The 17,014-nt window shown below is 44.3% G+C and overlaps 1 protein-coding gene across 8 annotated transcripts in view; it reads right to left on the reverse strand.

Annotated features, from left to right (window-relative positions):
• The window catches only part of MAD1L1 (mitotic arrest deficient 1 like 1), a 505,376-nt gene that overhangs the window by 341,591 nt on the left and 146,771 nt on the right, over positions 1 to 17,014 (reverse strand). The window contains exon 1 of one of the 8 annotated variants that reach the window (XM_044980786.1): positions 2,423 to 2,499. The exons of the other annotated variants lie outside the window; for them this stretch is intronic. The gene's annotated coding sequence lies outside the window, so the exon portion shown is untranslated. Of the gene's footprint in view, positions 1 to 2,422; positions 2,500 to 17,014 lie in introns of those variants that run through there. 8 annotated transcript variants of the gene reach the window in all.

The raw sequence follows: 17,014 nt of genomic DNA on the forward strand, positions 1-17,014 counted from the left end.
TCACCCATAATGCATTAGTACAAGCAGTTAGGCATTATAGTAGATGTTGGCAACAAACCTGAATGATTAATGAAAAAAAGTTGCAGTATAGGAATAACTCAGCTTTATTTAACTCAGGCAGAAGAGAGTTTCACAACCAGAGCACAAAAACAGTTGTATTTTCAATGTGAACAAGCCCTGAAAGTGAAAATTACAGTGTACCAAACACAAAACTTCACGCAGACTAAAAGCACCAATACCAGGTGCTCTTTATCATTATAAATCAAAAGATAATAAATGAAATATCCTTCAACAAATAAAATATCACCATTATTCAGGCACTGTTTAGATATGTCAGAAAAGTGGCACTCCTACATCCTGATTGCCAGAACAATTTATGCTCTTTGGGAATTTTACTGGGAAAATTGCCATAAATCCCCAATCAGCGATTTCCCGACCTCTGATCCTTCCCTCTAACAACAAATACGCACTTTAAAACTCTAGATGAATTAAAAGGCTATTTAAAGTTCCAATTTAATTTGGAACCATTCACAGACCAATTTGATAATCCAGCAGTGTGAAACAGATTCTTCACTTGTGTATTCAGGTGGGAAGTTCATTAAGAGGGCTTTAAATCTGCATTTGAAAATGAATAATTTAATTACCAGAGTCCCACTATTTCCCTGGCTCTATTTTAATTAATTAGTTACACAAAAAGAAATCGGTGCTCAACAGCATCTTCTAAGTTGATGGGACATAGATGGTGTCTGCCTCGCACTAACAGGCTGATTCCCTCTCCATCATAAGCTCAGTGCAAATGTCCCAAGTTCTATGGGATTTTAATAGAAATATCAGCATTTTTCCTGGTCAGCAATCAAGGATTCCAGATGGTAAATCGAGAATCTAAATTTTTGTTGTGTTCATTTTTTGGATAAATCCACCATTACATGATAGCCTTCTGCAAATGTTCAGAAATCAATCTCTATCAAAAAGATATTCTCAGCTGTCAACATTAGAATTCCAGTCCTACTGTGAAACATGATCAAGAATCCTGTGGGAAAACAGAGTCCCAGTAATATGTCACAAGGAAATATGTAAACCCAGAAAGTATAGAACACATCAGGCTATTAACCTCTGATGAGTGCCACATTAAGAAAACTATTGTAACCCTTTGGAGACTAGATACACACTCAAACATTGTTTGACGGGATATAAAAATCCTCTCCTCCTTGCTAAATTTACTGGTTAGATTTAATCTGCTGTTCCAGATCTGAGCCCAATGAAGGGTTTGTTTGTTTTTTAAATTAAACTGTATGTATATCCCTCAAAGTTTTGACCTGCTTTGATAAATCCTAAGTGCACTGACTGATTGTCATATTTTCTCACTTGATGAAAATAGATTCCTGCCCAGTTTCCTCGTTAGCATTAATAAAAAGTATTTGCGATCCATATACCAGTTTCACTTTAGGGAGAGCACACACGTCTAGCCCCGTGTGCTCTTCCTCAGGTGCAGTATGGGAGAATATAGCAAAGTAAATGGCCACATGAGCAGATTGTTCCTTTCTTCTGCATTCAATGGTGTTAAGACAGAAATTGAGGTAGGTTGTTTCGGTTTTCAGTCTCAGGTCAATTGTGCTGATCAGTTAAAATTTAAATGCTGGGAAGCTGACTGTCCAAGGGAAAGTAATGCAATTTCATTCCTCTGGACTGAGTTTTAATATTCATAGGCTACCACACAATAGGAAAACCAATATTTAAAGTCCTCAGAAGTCTTCCAACACACTGCAATCTGGACTTGCCTAAGAAAAGACTGAGTCATTAAGAACAGACTGGTAATTCTACCAAGTAGTACAGTGATCATAACAGGAACAGATGTCCTCTATAAACCAGGTGGACAATATCAAACTTACCCTCCCCAGTGACACAAACAGGATTCAAAGCCAGGTTTACGGCAACAAACTCCATTATGTCACTACTCTCAGACATTCTTCTATGCTGATGACATTTCTGGCTCTTTAATGCCACTTACTCACTCAAACCAAACTAATTTAAAAAAAATCAAAATTCCCAAAGTTCAGTTAAACACTGAGCATATTGTCACTTTCCAAAACCTTTGCAAGTTCAAAGTAGATGTTCTTGGCCTTCACATGGAAAATTAGTTTCTGTTTATCAGACCCTATGCTCCTTGCCCCAGCCACTGAATGACCTGCCACGAAAGCCTATGCTCAAATAAATTTGTTAGTCTCTAAGGTTCCACAAGTACTCCTCATTCTTTTTGCTGAACTGTTGAGAAGCTCTCCTCATACTTTGCTCTTCCTTTCTACTCTTAAATATAATCTTAATGATAAAACTTCACCTTCAAGACCATACTTAGCCTTTCAAAGAACAGCAGACAATGAATATAGCAGCTAAGATACATTTTAATAACCTCCTTAAAACTTACAAAAGCAGCTGTCAGCTCTCCTTCAATGAATCATAAAACTATTGTTGTTTCTATCGTTCAATCTTTTCAGTAACCAACCTAACACCCAACGAATACTGAGAAAACCACCACAGAGGGCAAACAAGAAGCTAGAAATATTGTTCTATACAGCCAATCAGGGAGAAGATCACAGGGCCAACCACAGTGCACAGATGTCAAAAAAAAAAAAAGGGAACACAGTGTGAGTCATGCAGCAATTCAAAAGAACATGGCACAGGGACACATTGCCAGGGACAGCAGATAGGAAGGAAAGTGACAAACAACAGTGCCCTGACCATATTGCATACTATGGATGCTAAAAGTACTGTAAAAAACAGAGGGAAAGAAGATGTCAGGGACATAGAAAAAGGAAAATGTAGGCGACAAAGGCACTGCAAGAACTACACAAGCAAAGGTAAACAGGTCACATGCCACACACTAACAAAGAGATAAAAGAAAAGCCAGGTGTGCTGCTGCAACACATTTGCTAGAGGAAAGTTATTCCCCAAATCAGGATCCAGGCTAGATACATCCTTCACAAAGTGTCTGTCCATCTATAAATGGCAAGAGAAAACAAACGGACCTAAATTAAATGAGAGACTGGTAAATAAGAAGGTTTAAGTAAGCTGAAATGTCCCATTCCCTTTCCTGTTTCTCCACTGTTTTATAAATCAACACTAGAGCATGAGAGGCCAAATTGTAGCCCATCAAGATTTCATGTTGCCGACTTGACAACAGAATATTTTTGCCTGTAGCCCACCTGCATGGATCCTATCAGATCTGGTCCTCTCCAATGAGCCAATGATTTTGTGTTGAAACAGCTCAGTCTCCAAGTCCAGATACAACAGTCCTGTATCTTTTGCATGTGTTGTCGTCTCTGGTTGAAGTATCAGGATATGAATGACCAATACATAGGACAATAGGGGCGTGTAAGAGCAACAATGCTGATCAGGTAAGAGAAGGACAAAGAAAATGAAAAGGAAGGATAGAGAAAAAAAGGGGCATAAGGGAAAAACCATGAGGTTGAGATCAGTCAGACAGAAAATCTTTACCATGACAAAAAAAATTCTGTGGTCAGACGTTAAATGCTGCCTTTTAAAAATAAAATTAAAAAAATGGGACAATGCCAGTGTCAGGATACTGCAGAAGCAACAAGGTTGCCTGAATCAACATATCTTAAGGCAGGCCAACTAGAAAACAAACATTTTAAAGATCTTATTTGATATTAAAACCATTCCAGATTGCACATTTCCTTCATACCCAACTTCAGTTTCTTCTATTGGCACTATTCTGCTTCCCCTCTTCTCCACACAGCTGTCAATCATCTGTAATGGTGGTGCCCATCACTCCACCTGGGAGTTACCATCACACTGCACACCAATGGAAGGTGGTGAGGCCCATAACTCCACCCCATCTACTACTCAGATACTGTCCCTTACAAAGGTAAGCTAACAATAACTAATACTGTTAATAGCTGCAGCATAGTATCTTAAACTAAAATCACTGTGTAGGTCAACGTATGCCAGAAGGTTTGGACACACCAGCCTTAAAGCTATAGAAAATACCTAATGCACTGTATAATAAATACTACATTATGTAGAACCTGCAAAGGAGTCAGGAGGAAAGGAATGATGCCCACCATTCATCCTCCCATTTATTATACAACTTCAGAAAAACACCCCACCTGCTTACTCTATACTAACTCTACGTTCCTAAACAAGCCCTGGTCTAGTCACCACATATCATTCCGCCTTTCATAAACCCCAAAGTACCTGAAAGGAAACAGTTCACATCACTCCATTGTCCTACACACAAGGAAGTCTTGAGTCACACTAGGATTAGAAATAAAGGAACCTTGTAAGGACAACTCTTTTACTGACATGGACAGATGCAGTGAATAAAGAGCAGACTGGCGTTTAGAACTTTACTGTTGCACAGAAAGTATATTTCATCTTTGACATTTCAGCACCCTGTGACGGGTTGCCCCCCTTCAAGATGCCACCTGATGTGCTGATACAACACGGAGCCCACCTGTTCTGTTAGCATGGGCCCCCTTTAACATGTCTTGCTATGCCAGGCTCCTAAGCCTCCTCTAGCACACACACAAGCTGGGTCACACCCCGCTGCAGAAAGACACAGACACTGAGATCAGCTCTGGGAAAAATCAGCTTAAGGGACTTGGCCCAGCACAGATTTAAAAGTAGCCATTCTTCAACAAAAAAACTTCAAAAACAGACTTCAAGGAGAAACTGCAGAGCTATAATTCATTTGCAAACTTAACACCATCAATTTGGGCTTGAATAGGGACTGGGAGCAGCTGGCTCACTACAAAAGCAATTTTCCCTCTCTTGGTATTGACACCTCCTCCTCATCAATTATTGGAAGTGGACCACATCCATCCTGACTGAGTCGGTCTTCAACACTGGTTCTCCGCTTGGAAGGTAACTCCCTTCTCTTCATGTGCCAATATATATTTATGCCAGAATCTGTAATTTTCACTCCATGCATCTAAAGAAGTGGGGTTTTTTACCCACAAAAGCTTATGCCTAAATAAATCTGTTAGTCTTTAAGGTGCCACCGGACTTCTCATTGGTTTTTTTTAAGGGCTTTTGCTATACCAGAGAAGTGTGGTCAATTGGCCTGATACAGGAACACCTGTGTCCTACCTCTGCACTGCTAGCCATGCCTCACAGGGAACCTGATCCTGAGACCCAACTTTAAAATGGAGATAATAGCTCTGAGTGGGAGCTGTGAGGGTTAATCAGTCCATGCTTGTGAAATTCTTTAAAAATAAGCAGCCCTGGATATTTGTCAAGCTTTGCTATTAGTAGTAGTAAACATAAGTCTGGACTAAGGAGCACACTGACCAACATTTTCAAATTAATTTCAGGGAGATTTGTGATGGTGGGTGGGCCAAATTTTCAGTGTGTAGCATAGCTATCTGGTCCACAGGGCTCCGGCGCCACTCTGGTTTCATCCAGCAAAAAGGTCATCAGGCCATTGTCTTGGTGGCCCCTCCACTCTGACTTCACAGCATATTCTGATACACACGTGTGGCTGATGCGTAGGACTCTGGGTAACGTAGCAGAATTTTTGAATTTGGCATAAATGGATGCTTGTAGTTATGTGTATGTGGGAAATAACATTATTAAATCAGGAGTCAAGAGTTTTTTGATTGTAAAGAGGAATCTCCCTGATTTACAGGAGACTTGGTCAATAAGCTATGTGGTATCTGACACACAACTCGGCTGAGGAGTTGAGTGACTTGTTCAAGGTGACACAGTGAGCCAGATACAGAACCCAGCTCCCTCGGTTCCTAGTCCTGTGCTTTAGACAATGGGTCACACTGAACTGGGTCCCTTTGGACAGCCAAACCTTTGGGCCCTGTGTACTTACTCCCATGGGTAATAGTGACTGGAGAGAAAAGTTGGCCAACTTCTCCCCACCTCTTCCCAACAGCTGTGTGCCAATAAGGAAATACAAGGAGTTTTCAGATAGTTTGCCATGTTTAGAAGTAAGAACCGGCTGTATCTTCTCTTTCAGTTATCACTCCAGCCATCAGGGACCAAGCATTCTGTGGAGGCCTTGGGAGCCTGGGCATGTGAAAGCAAAATTCCTGAGAAAGGAAAGTGAACCGACAAACACCTCAAGCAAACAAACAAAAGGAAGTTCAAGAGAAACCCTGTCCTCCCGAGTTGTAACACAAGCAGCCTTTCTGCAGCTGGTTTTATTTTCACCACCTAATTCTGATTCCAAATGCTTCAGAGTGTCACTACGGTTTTTCTTCTGAAAACAAAAAATCAAAACAACTAAAACCAAGAGAATGAAAGAAAGCAAAGACTGAAATAATTACTAATCAAAGGAGAAGCCCGTTTATGGGATGGCGAAGCCACCGGCCAGCTCTACCCAGTAATTTTTCTCCATGTCACCTCTGATGAGTTTTATATTTCTAACATTTCATCAATTTGCATCACCAAATTCAATTTGCATTCACAGATAAACAGAGAGAGAACGGTAAATACTCTCATCTGACCTTGAAGTGTGAGACAGAAAATTGCCCTCGCAATTTCAATTCAATCCCAACCATAATGAATAATGCAATTTGCCCCATCAGTTACCAACCCGTAATCACACACTTGTGTGCTGGAGGAACACACTTTCATGCCAGGCAAGAGATGAAGAAAGCCGGTGCCTGACACTTTTTGTCCTAAGCTCTCACCAGCCCTGTTGCACTTCCCTGCCAGTACTGTTCCAGCCAACTGTCTGTTCACAGGGGGATAATGCCCTGAGAGAGGCACCATTGCACAGTTCTGCCTGGAGGATCTCAGCTGACTGCATTGTTGAAGTGGAGACTGAGAGGGCTATGTCCCACAGAGAGGTTATTTTCTCACCTCTTTCACAATTCTCTGTTAACAGCACTGGAGAGGGGATAAAATGGGGACCAGCCATGGCCACCTTTTTGGACCCAAAACTATGCAGGGGGCTTCCCCTACTCTAGGGGCACTAGGATGCAAGCGGTGCTTTCTCCCACAGGGAAAAACTGCAGAGTGGAGCCAGCCAGAGACTTGAGCTAATAGGAGCAAAAGCAGAAACCTCTAAACAATCAGAGAACTTTCTACATTTTTGGCAGACTCTCTCCTAACCTGTGATAACTCTTCATTCCACCCTCTCCCTCCCTATCCCCTCACCTCAGTTTCACCCCATACCTGACCCTCTCACTCCTTTTCTTCCATGCCCTGTCCCCCTTCCTTCCCTTCTCCTTCCACTTAACAGATTCCCTTTCTAACTACACCCATCACCCCCCACAAAAAAATGTGGAACTAACATAACATTTGCTGCCATCACTTTGTTCACTCTGCTTCTGTGTTCTAGCTCTGCCCAGACCCTGTAGATCTTGTATAATGTAAGCTCTTTGGGGCAGAGACTGTATACTACTTTATAATGCATGGAACAGTGGGGCCTCATTCTTGGTTGGCCATTAGGCACTACTGTACTAAATATGATCATAATAATATTAGCTGGGAATTTCCCTGTACTGCTCCAAATCTGATGAACACTCTCCTTTTCCTACAGCTGTCAGACACAGAACTCAAGTCCACAGTGTCCATGTGTGACAGTATACTCCATAAGGCTTTATGGGGTGGGGGTGCTCATAAATGTATGTATGATAAAACTGGAATAGGGTTTTGCTACATATGACATGTAACATATCTATGTAAAGGTTATGATCTACTGGTTATGTTCATCCTACTTGTATGCAGGCACCATTTGTGTGTTCAAAGTTATAAACATTGGCTGTATAATTGCTTGATTACTAAGGAGTCGTAGTTAGAACATTTGGTCACTTCTTGGGAAAGGAATGTGCAAATTAGGTGCTCAATCAGGAAACACTTAACAGACAAAAGAGCTTGGAAGGCTCCAATCCACATAAGAAGTCCTCCTGCAAACATACAAGATACCATGTGGACAATGGCTTCTGCCTGTAAAGACTGAGTCATGCATGAACATGTGACTTACCCAGGTGACTCCAGAATTCCATCTTGGAGCTGGACTTTGCATGGGAGTGAAGAAGGGGTCTCCACCCACAAGAGAAGGTCTATTTAAACCAGTGGGAGACTCCTCCATAGGGTCTTCAGCTGGCTAAAGAAGGACCCTTTCTACCCCCCACAGGATATTCAAAGGAAACTGGAACAAAAGACAGAAACTACAGGGGGTGTGAGTGATTGCTGGACTCAGATAGGGTTAGGGTTCCTAAGGTTAGGGTACTTAGAGCTAGGGTTAAGGTTCCTAACGGTAGGGAACTTGGAATTAGGGTTAGGGTTCCTAACAGTAGGGAACTTAGAACTAGAGTTAGGGTTCCTATGGGTAGGGCACTTGGAGCTAGAGTTAGGGTTGCAACGGTTAGAGCACTTGGAGCTAGGGTTCGGGTTCCTATGGGTAGGGTTTCCCGCCCTAGAGTTAGGGTTCCAAAAGGTAGGGCTCTTGGAGCAAGGGTTAGGGTTCATATGGCTAGGGCACTTGGAGCTAGGGTTAGCGTTCCTATGGGTAGGGTTTCCCGCCCTAGGGTTAGGGTTCCCACGCATAGGGCACTTGGAGCTAGAGTTAGGGTTCCTACGGGTAGGGCACTTAGAGCAAGGGTTCGGGTTACTATGGGTAGGGCTTCTGGCCCTGAGGGTTAGGGTTCTTAACGTTAGGGCACTTGGAACTAGGGTTAGGGTTCCTATAGGTCGGGCTTCCCGCCCCAGGGTTAGGGTTCCTAAGGGTAGGGCACTTGGAGCTAGGGCTGCATTCCTATGGGTAGGGCACTTGGAGCTAAGGTTAGGATTCCTATGGGTAGGGCTTCCCGCCCTAGGGTTACGGATCCTAAGGGTAAGGCATTTGGAGCTAGGGTTATGGTTCCCACGCATAGGGCACTTGGAGCTAGGGTTAGGGTTCCTATGGGTGGGGCTTCCCGCCCTAGGGTTAGGGTACGAAAGGGTAGGGCACTTAGAGCAAGGGTTCGGGTTACTATGGGTAGGGCTTCTGGCCCTAAGGGTTAGGGTTCTTAACGTTAGGCCACTTGGAGCTAGGGTTAGGGTTCCTATGCGCAGAGCACTTGGAGCTAGGGTTAGGGTTCCTATGGTTAGTGCTTCCCGCCCTAGAGTTAGGGTTCCTATGCATAGGGAACTTGGAGCTAGGGTTAGGGTTCCTATAGGTAGGGCTTCCCGCCCTAGGGTGAGGGTTCCAAAGGGCAGGGCACTTGGAGCTAGGGTTAGGGTTCCTATGGGTAATGCTTCCCACCCTAGGGTTAGGGTTCCTATGGGTAGGGCATCCCACCGTAGGGTTTGGGTTCCTATGGGTACGGCACTTGGAGCTAGGGTTAGGGTACCTATGGGTAGGGCTTCCCGCTCTAGGGTTAGGGTTCCTAAGGGAAGGGCACTTGGAGCTAGGGTTAGGGTTCCTAAGGGTAGGGCACATGGAGTTAGGGTTAGGGTTCCTATGGGTAGGGCACTTGGAGCTAGGGTTAGGGTTCCTAAGGGTAGGGCGTCCCACTCTAGGGTTAGGGTTCCTAAGGGAAGGGCACTTGGAGCTAGGATTAGGGTTCCTATGCATAGGGAACTTGGAGCTAGGGTTAGGGTTTCTACGGTTAGGGTGCCTCGCCCTAGGCTTAGGATTCCTAAGGGTAGGGCACTTGGAGCTAGGGTTAGGGCTCCTACGGGTAGGGCTTCCCGCCCTAGGGTTAGGGTACTAAGGGTAGGGCTCTTGGAGCTATAGTTAGGGTTCCTATGGGTAGGGTACCCCACCGTAGGGTTTGGGGTCCTATGGGTAGGGCTTTCCGTGCTAGGGTTAGGGTTCCGAAGGGTAGGGCTCTTGGAGCTAGGGTTAGGGTTCCTATGGGTAGGGTACTTGGAGCTAGGGTTAGAGTTCCTATGGGTAGTGCTTCCCGCCCTACCGTTAGGGTTCCTATGGATAGGGCGTCCCACCGTAGGGTTAGGGTTCCTATGGGTAGGGCATTTGGAGCTAGGGTTCTGGTTCCTATGGATAGGGCACTTGGATCTAGGGTTAGGGTTCCTTTGGGTAGGGCACCCTGCCCTAGGGTTAGGGTTCCTATGGGCAGGGCTTCCCGCCCTAGGGTTAGGCTTCCTATGGGCAGGGCTTCCCGCCCTAGGGTTAGGCTTCCTATGGGCAGGGCTTCCCGCCCTAGGGTTAGGCTTCCTAAGGGTAGGGCACTTGGAGCTGGGGTTAGGGTTCCTATGGGTAGGGCACTTGGAGCTAGGGTTAGGGTTTCTACTAGTAGGGTACTTGGAGCTAGGGTTAGGGTTCCTACGGGTAGGGCACTTGGAGCTAGGGTTAGGGTTCCTATGTGTAGGGTTTCTCGCCCTAAGGATTAGGGTTCCTAAGGTTAGGGCACTTGGAGCTAGGGTTAGGGTTCCAATAGGTAGGGCTTCTCGCCCTAGGGTTTGGGTTCCTATGGGTAGGGCACTTGGAGCTAGGGTTAGGGTTTCTACTAGTAGGGCACTTGGAGCTAGGGTTAGGGTTCCTATGTGTAGGGTTTCTTGCCCTAAGGATTAGGGTTCCTAAGGGCAGGGCACTGGGGAGCTAGGGTTAGGATTCCTATGGGTAGTGCTTCCCACCCTAGGGTTAGAGTTCCTGTGGGTAGGGCGTCCCACCATAATGTTTGGGTTCCTATGGGTAGGGTACTTGGAGCTATGGTTAGGGTTCCTACGGGTAGGGCACTTGGAGCTAGGGTTAGGGTTCCAATGTGTAGGGTTTCTCGCCCTAAGGATTAGGGTTCCTAAGAGTAGGGCACTTAGAGCTAGGGTTAGGGTTCCTAAGGGTAGGGCTCTTGGAGCTAGGGTTAGGGTTCCTATGCGTAGGGCTTCCCGGCCTAAGGTTAGGGTTCCTATGGGTAGGGCTTTCTGCCCTAGGGTTAGGGTTCCGGAGGGTAGGGCTCTTGGAACTAGGGTTAGGGTTCCTATTGGTAGGGTACTTGAAGCTAGGGTTAGGGTTCCTACGGGTAGGGCACTTGGAGCTAGGGTTAGGGTTCCTATGGGTAGGGCTTCCCGCCCTAGGGTTAGGGTTCCTAAGGGCAGGGCCCTTGGAGCTAGGGTTAGGGTTTCTAAGGGTAGGGCACTTGGAGCTAGGGTTAGGGTTCCTATTATGTAGGGCTTGCCGCCCTAGGGTTAGGGTTCTGAACGGTAGGGCACTTGGAGCTAGAGTTAGGGTTCCTATCAGTAGGGCTTCCGTTTCTATGGTTAGGGTTCCTAAGGTTAGGGCACTTGGAGCTAGGGTTACGGTTTCTAAGCAGGGCTGGCTTTATGAAGTGCGGAGCTCAATTCAAATAGTTTCCATGGGGCCCTGGCAGGGATGACTTAAAAAAAAAAATGTAAAAAAACACGTGGGGCTTGTATTCACCGGGCGGTGCTCTGAGTCTTTTGCGGCACTTCTGCGGTGAGTCCTTCACTCCCTCCAGGTCTTCAGCGGCACTGAAGGACCCGCTGCTCAACTGTCGCCAAAGACCCAGACTAAGCGAAGGACCCGCCGCTCAAGTGCCGTCGAACACCCGGAGTGAGTGAAGGACCCGCTGCTGAAGTGCCGCTGAAGACTGAAAGGGCCGCCAGGTGAGTAAAAATTAAAAAGGCGCCTCTAGGCAAGGAAGGGATTGTCACTGGGCGCAGGGCCCTCTTTGGCGCGGGGCCTGATTCGGGGGAATTGGTGGAATAGGCCTAAAGCCAGCCCTGGCTGGACCCAGGCTAAAAGGCGATTAGTCTGTGAAAGGGAGCATTCTGGAACTGGTGAGGATCTTACTTGTATTCAGTTTGATTAGACATAGATTTGTGCATTTTATTTTATTTTGCTTGGTAACTTATTTTGTTTTGTCTGTTACTACTTGGAACCACTTAGATCCTACTTGCTATATTTAATAAAATCACTTTTTACTTATTAATTAACTCAGAGTTTGCATTAATACCTGGGGGAGCAAACAACTGTGCATCTCTCTCTATCAGCGTTATAGAGGGCGAACAATTTATGAGTTTACCCTGCATAAGCTTTATGCAAGGTAAAACGGATTTATTTGGGTTTAGACTCCATTGGGAGTTGGGCATCTGGGTGCTAAAGACAAGCACACTTCTGTGAGCTGTTTTCAGGTAAACCTGCAGCTTTGGGGCCGGTAATTCAGACTCTGGGTCTTTGTTGAAGTAGACAGGAGTGTCTGGCTCAGCAAGACAGGGTGCTAAAGTCCTGAGCTGGCAGGGAAAACAGGGGTAGAAGTAGCCTTGGCACATTGGTTGGCAGGTCCCAAGGGGGTTTCTGTGATCCAACTCGTCACACCATGTAAAGAGGAGATGCACAGGGCTCCAAGAGCCAGAACAACTGAAAATGTTCTAAGGTTCTGTTATAGAGTTGAAGTAATACCTATAGTGAGAGGAGGAACATCATTCTGGACAGGGCAGTCTGAGAGTTGAGGAGGCTGCAGGGTATAAAGGGGGAAGGGACTGACAGAGAGAGGAGTGAAGAAGGAAAATCTGCCTGGAGGTTGGGAATGAAAAGAGGAGGGAAATGGGAAAACAGAATTGACTTGTCAGTAAACAAATCTGTTGAAATTCTACACTCTTGACAATAAGATAATAGCTTATTTCAATAAAATAAAGAGAGGGTCAGAAAGTGTTTGGATGATAAAAACAAAACCTTAAACCCTCCATTGCAATCTAATGACAAGGAGCCCTTACAGACTCGTGACTCATTACTGCTTAATGAAGGCTCCACACAACTGTCTGCGATGACCTTTTCCAATCAGACTTCATTTCCAATGCGTATTATAGTATTCCAGCATGAAATGAGCATCATACACTGCTGTTCACTCACATTTTTTAGCTGAATGCTTTTCTTAGGCTACTGAATGCATTTATAGAAACAGAATTTTCTGAAAGAATACTTGAAAAATTATTCTTTGACAACTGGGACTTCAATTATAATTCTGAGTAAAATGCAAGGCTGTTGCCCAGGAACTAAACACTGGCCTTTTGTCTCTAAAAGTCTGACTCAAGAGGCAATAAGTATGAAGATCACAACTAGAGCGACGAGATGTCCCAATTTTATAGGAACAGTCCCAATATTCAGGGCTTTGTCTTAGATACATGCCTATTATCCTCCACCCCCGTCCCAATTTTTCAAATCTGGTCACCCTAGTCACTACCGAGTTCCTAATAGATACTTGTCCAAACCAGATAACCAGCGCACAATTAGGCACCACTGACAGTATCTGTCCAGAATAGATGGTTAGGATCAAAGTGCAGAGATGATTGGGAAAGCATCTGGTTAACTACTAGAAATGCTTACATATAGTCAGTGTTTTCTATCCTTCACTTTCATAGCATCAAATTAATTTCACTACATACCTCCCTCATCCCTTCATCCTCCCCAGACCATCAAAAAGGGCTTTCACTTGTTTGGACAGCAGTGACTGAAGCCACTTCCTGAATTTTATAGCAAAGCAATCCAGAGTGACAGTAACTGCACTAAATATAGCAGCACAGGAGGATGTTGTGCTATTTAAAAGTAACGAATGAAGAATATTAAAAAATAATTAAAAACAACCAATCAAACAAATGCCTGATAAAAGTCTGCTTTGTCAACCACTGGGCAACTCTAGATTTCACAACATATACCTCCCAGAGAAGTCACTCCAGAACTCTTTGGGGCCGCTGTTAAATTTAATATTGCTTTGCACCAGCATTTGCACCTGTGCAAAGTGAATGTAAGATTACCAGGTCGGAATAGTAGCATTTCATACCCAGGGTTAAAGTAAAGGAGGTAGAGTGGATAGTTCCCCCACCTCCGTGGCTGGTGCAGCAAGAGCTACCTCGCTTGTTGCAATCTATTTTAACCACTTTTCACATCCACTTTACACAGCTATAAAGGTGGATGAAAATCAGGCTTTAAGTGTCTGGTATCAGCCATCCAGTTAAAGACAGCTGGAATCTATCCAAAGGAGAACAATCTGAATGAGTATCAAACTGACTACCTGTAGCTGGGTCTGTTTGAAATGACTCACACTTCTACAAGCCCACTTTTCATAGATCCTGGCTACACAGTGCAACTACAATCCCTCACTCTGCTTGCCAGTTATGCCCCAGATAGCTAAGCATAGACAAACCCCTTCTCAAAGCCACCACATGTTGTAGTGGCAATCCTTTCTAGTATGGAACGATAGGATCCAACGTTTTAGGATGCTAAATTAAAGAACAGTTAATGGAATCCTACCTGCCTCTACTTCCCAAGAAGCTCCAAATGCATAGCATGCTTTATATGGCCCAGAAAATAGAAGCCCAAGGTCACTGTGTTACTTGGGTCTTTCACTGGGTTGACACTTCTTGCAAGTTACCCGCAGGGCACAAAGCCCTACCCACTGCCAGCTTCATCCCACCCAACTGGCCTAAAGAGCCTTTTAAACCAACACCAGGCTACAGGAATAAACTATCGTGTATAGAAGAATGAACTGTCAGAGCAACTAAATTCAGAGCTCAGTTACATCAATTCTACTATCAGAGAGGTAGCCATGTTAGTCTGGTTCTGTAAAAGCAGCAAAGAATCCTGTGGCACCTTATAGACTAACAGACGTTTTGCAGCATGAGCTTTCGTGGGTGAATGCCCACTGTCACTCTTGCATCCGACGAAGTGGGCATTCACCCACGAAAGCTCATGCTGCAAAACGTCTGTTAGTCTATAAGGTGCCACAGGATTCTTTGCTGCTTTTATCAATTCTACTGCATCCATATTTCTAAATGACTAAAAAAACAACATTACATACCATGATGCCTCCCAGCAATGAATATTTCAGACAGAAATCAGTCAGGTGGGGGAGTAAACAGCCCTTACATTGAGATTTTATGTTTCAAGGTCTCTACTGGATAAGCAGAAAGGCCAGGCTCTTTATTTTTCTGTGAAGCTGTGATAAGAAGGTGAACTTCAGAGATGTAGCATCCAAAACATTGAAGGCAGATGAAATCATGGGGCATCCTGGATGCAAATCTCTCCTAGAGTCAATTGCTGTGATTTTATCTACTGCAGAAATCAGGTATATTTATTAATACAAAAAAAACCTCACCCCTGTTTGCAATCCACTTAGCAACATACAACATCCCTGACAACCCACAAAAGCCAGGAAATTAAAATAGTACATACCCTCTACTGCTCCACCCATAAGCATACCTCTTACCATTACCAAGACAACCATACACCACAAACCACATACACCATACTGTTAATTCTCCCCTTGTGTCTGCATACATCCCTTTATCAGATTATTCTTACCCAACTCTTGTAGTTTTGAATGATGGGCATAACAACTGGTGGTTTGGGAAGCGATGAGTTAAGTAACCAAGTATATGCAGAAGGTCGGGTAAAAGGGTGATAGAAGACTGGTGTCAGTAGGAGACAGAGCTAAGACTGCGGTGCCTGCTCTGTTGCATACAGTACTTAGGATAAGGGTAGTGGGTAGAGAAGTAGAAATTCTGTCCTCAAATCAATCATGCTAATCTGTGCCCAGACCCCAACCAGGTTTGCGTGCACAGCACAAACATTCTGGTCTAATGGACAAAAAGGACTCTGAATCCAATCTTTTTTTCAATATACCTGCCCCAGATTTACTCAGGAGCCATTTCTCGCTATGAAATTTTGTGTAGATGAACAATGTTCTTTTAAAGACATTTCAGTCAACAAATGAACAAAGGAAAGAAAAGAAGCCAAGGAAAAATCTCAGACAGAGCCCAACTAACAACATTCTACTTGCCCAAGGTATTGATAGCTGTTTCATTATCACAATACCTTGTATCAGCCCACACAGTAAGACTAAGAGTAGATTAGTGCCTAGCTTGGAAAACTTTAAGGCCCTTTATTTATCTCTTTAAAAACAGTTCTCTCTTTCATCTTTCTGGAGGTAAAGCAGAGAAGGAACATAATTCTGCTGCCAACCTTATTTTTGTAATAAAACCCTATTGCAAGGAAGAAGAGTTATTTCCCCTCACTCACATCGTGGAAGTGTGTGAAGGTGGGAATATCCAGGTCTCCACATGTAAAGAAGAGTGCATGTGTGCCTTAAATGAGAGTGTCCATGTGCCAGCAGAGCACGTACACAAGGGGGAAAATTTGTTACAAAATGCAATAAAAAACTACAACAGGAATCCACAGTGCTCATTCTCTGGAGCTATCCAACAGCCCAATTAGCAGCTCTGATATTTCTGTACCCTACATCTCCCACAATCAATACAGACACTTTGGAAGCCTACAGTTGATTGTCTATGCTCAGCTCTCCCTTCGATTGCCACCTGTGTTCCATTATAATCTCCCCTGCTGCCTCCATTGTACCTGATTAATAAAGCCCATTCTCCCTGTTTATTTCCTTATTGATTTTGCTGTCCCCTGCGTAAGCAAGAGAAGTGAATGCAGTGAGGGGTAGCACTTGCTTGGAGACCTCACCATACAAATGCCTCCTGAAACCTCATTTTTCCCCCGCCCTGCATAATAGGGCTCTGTGCTTGAAGGCACTTCTACGTATTGGCATTGTCATAAAATGTTCCTTGTGTCCTACTTCACTGCAGCTGACAAACCCTCCACTCGCTGTCAGCACGCTAATGAAAAAAGAAAACTTCTAAATAGCTTCTGATACTTTTGCATTGCAAAGTGAAAAAGAGAAAGTGAGCTATTTGAGCAATGTTTCCATTTGATTCCCCTCACCCCTAAAGAACCAAGAAGAAACAGGGAATGCTCCTGCACAATCTCTGTATCAGCCAAGCGGCTCAGTTATTAATCTCTACCTCCTCTGTGTTCCCTGCCTTGGGGGCCTGGAAAGTTGACACTTGACTTGAAAAATGCCAGCCCTAAGTAGTTTATTTCCTTTTGAACTTTAAGAACTGACTGAGACAGAAGTGACCTTTAAAAAGGCAGGGTTAGTTCCTGTAGGAATTGATAAAAGTGTTCTCAGCTTACACAGTAGGGAGAGCTACTAAGCAAACCTCCTATACAAACACCCACTTCTCACCACAGGCAAGCAGAACACAATGCTCCACCAATGTTCCATCAGTTATGGGACGC

This window comes from Mauremys mutica, chromosome 11 (assembly GCF_020497125.1).
Source record: "Mauremys mutica isolate MM-2020 ecotype Southern chromosome 11, ASM2049712v1, whole genome shotgun sequence".
NCBI classification, from domain to species: domain Eukaryota; kingdom Metazoa; phylum Chordata; order Testudines; family Geoemydidae; genus Mauremys; species Mauremys mutica.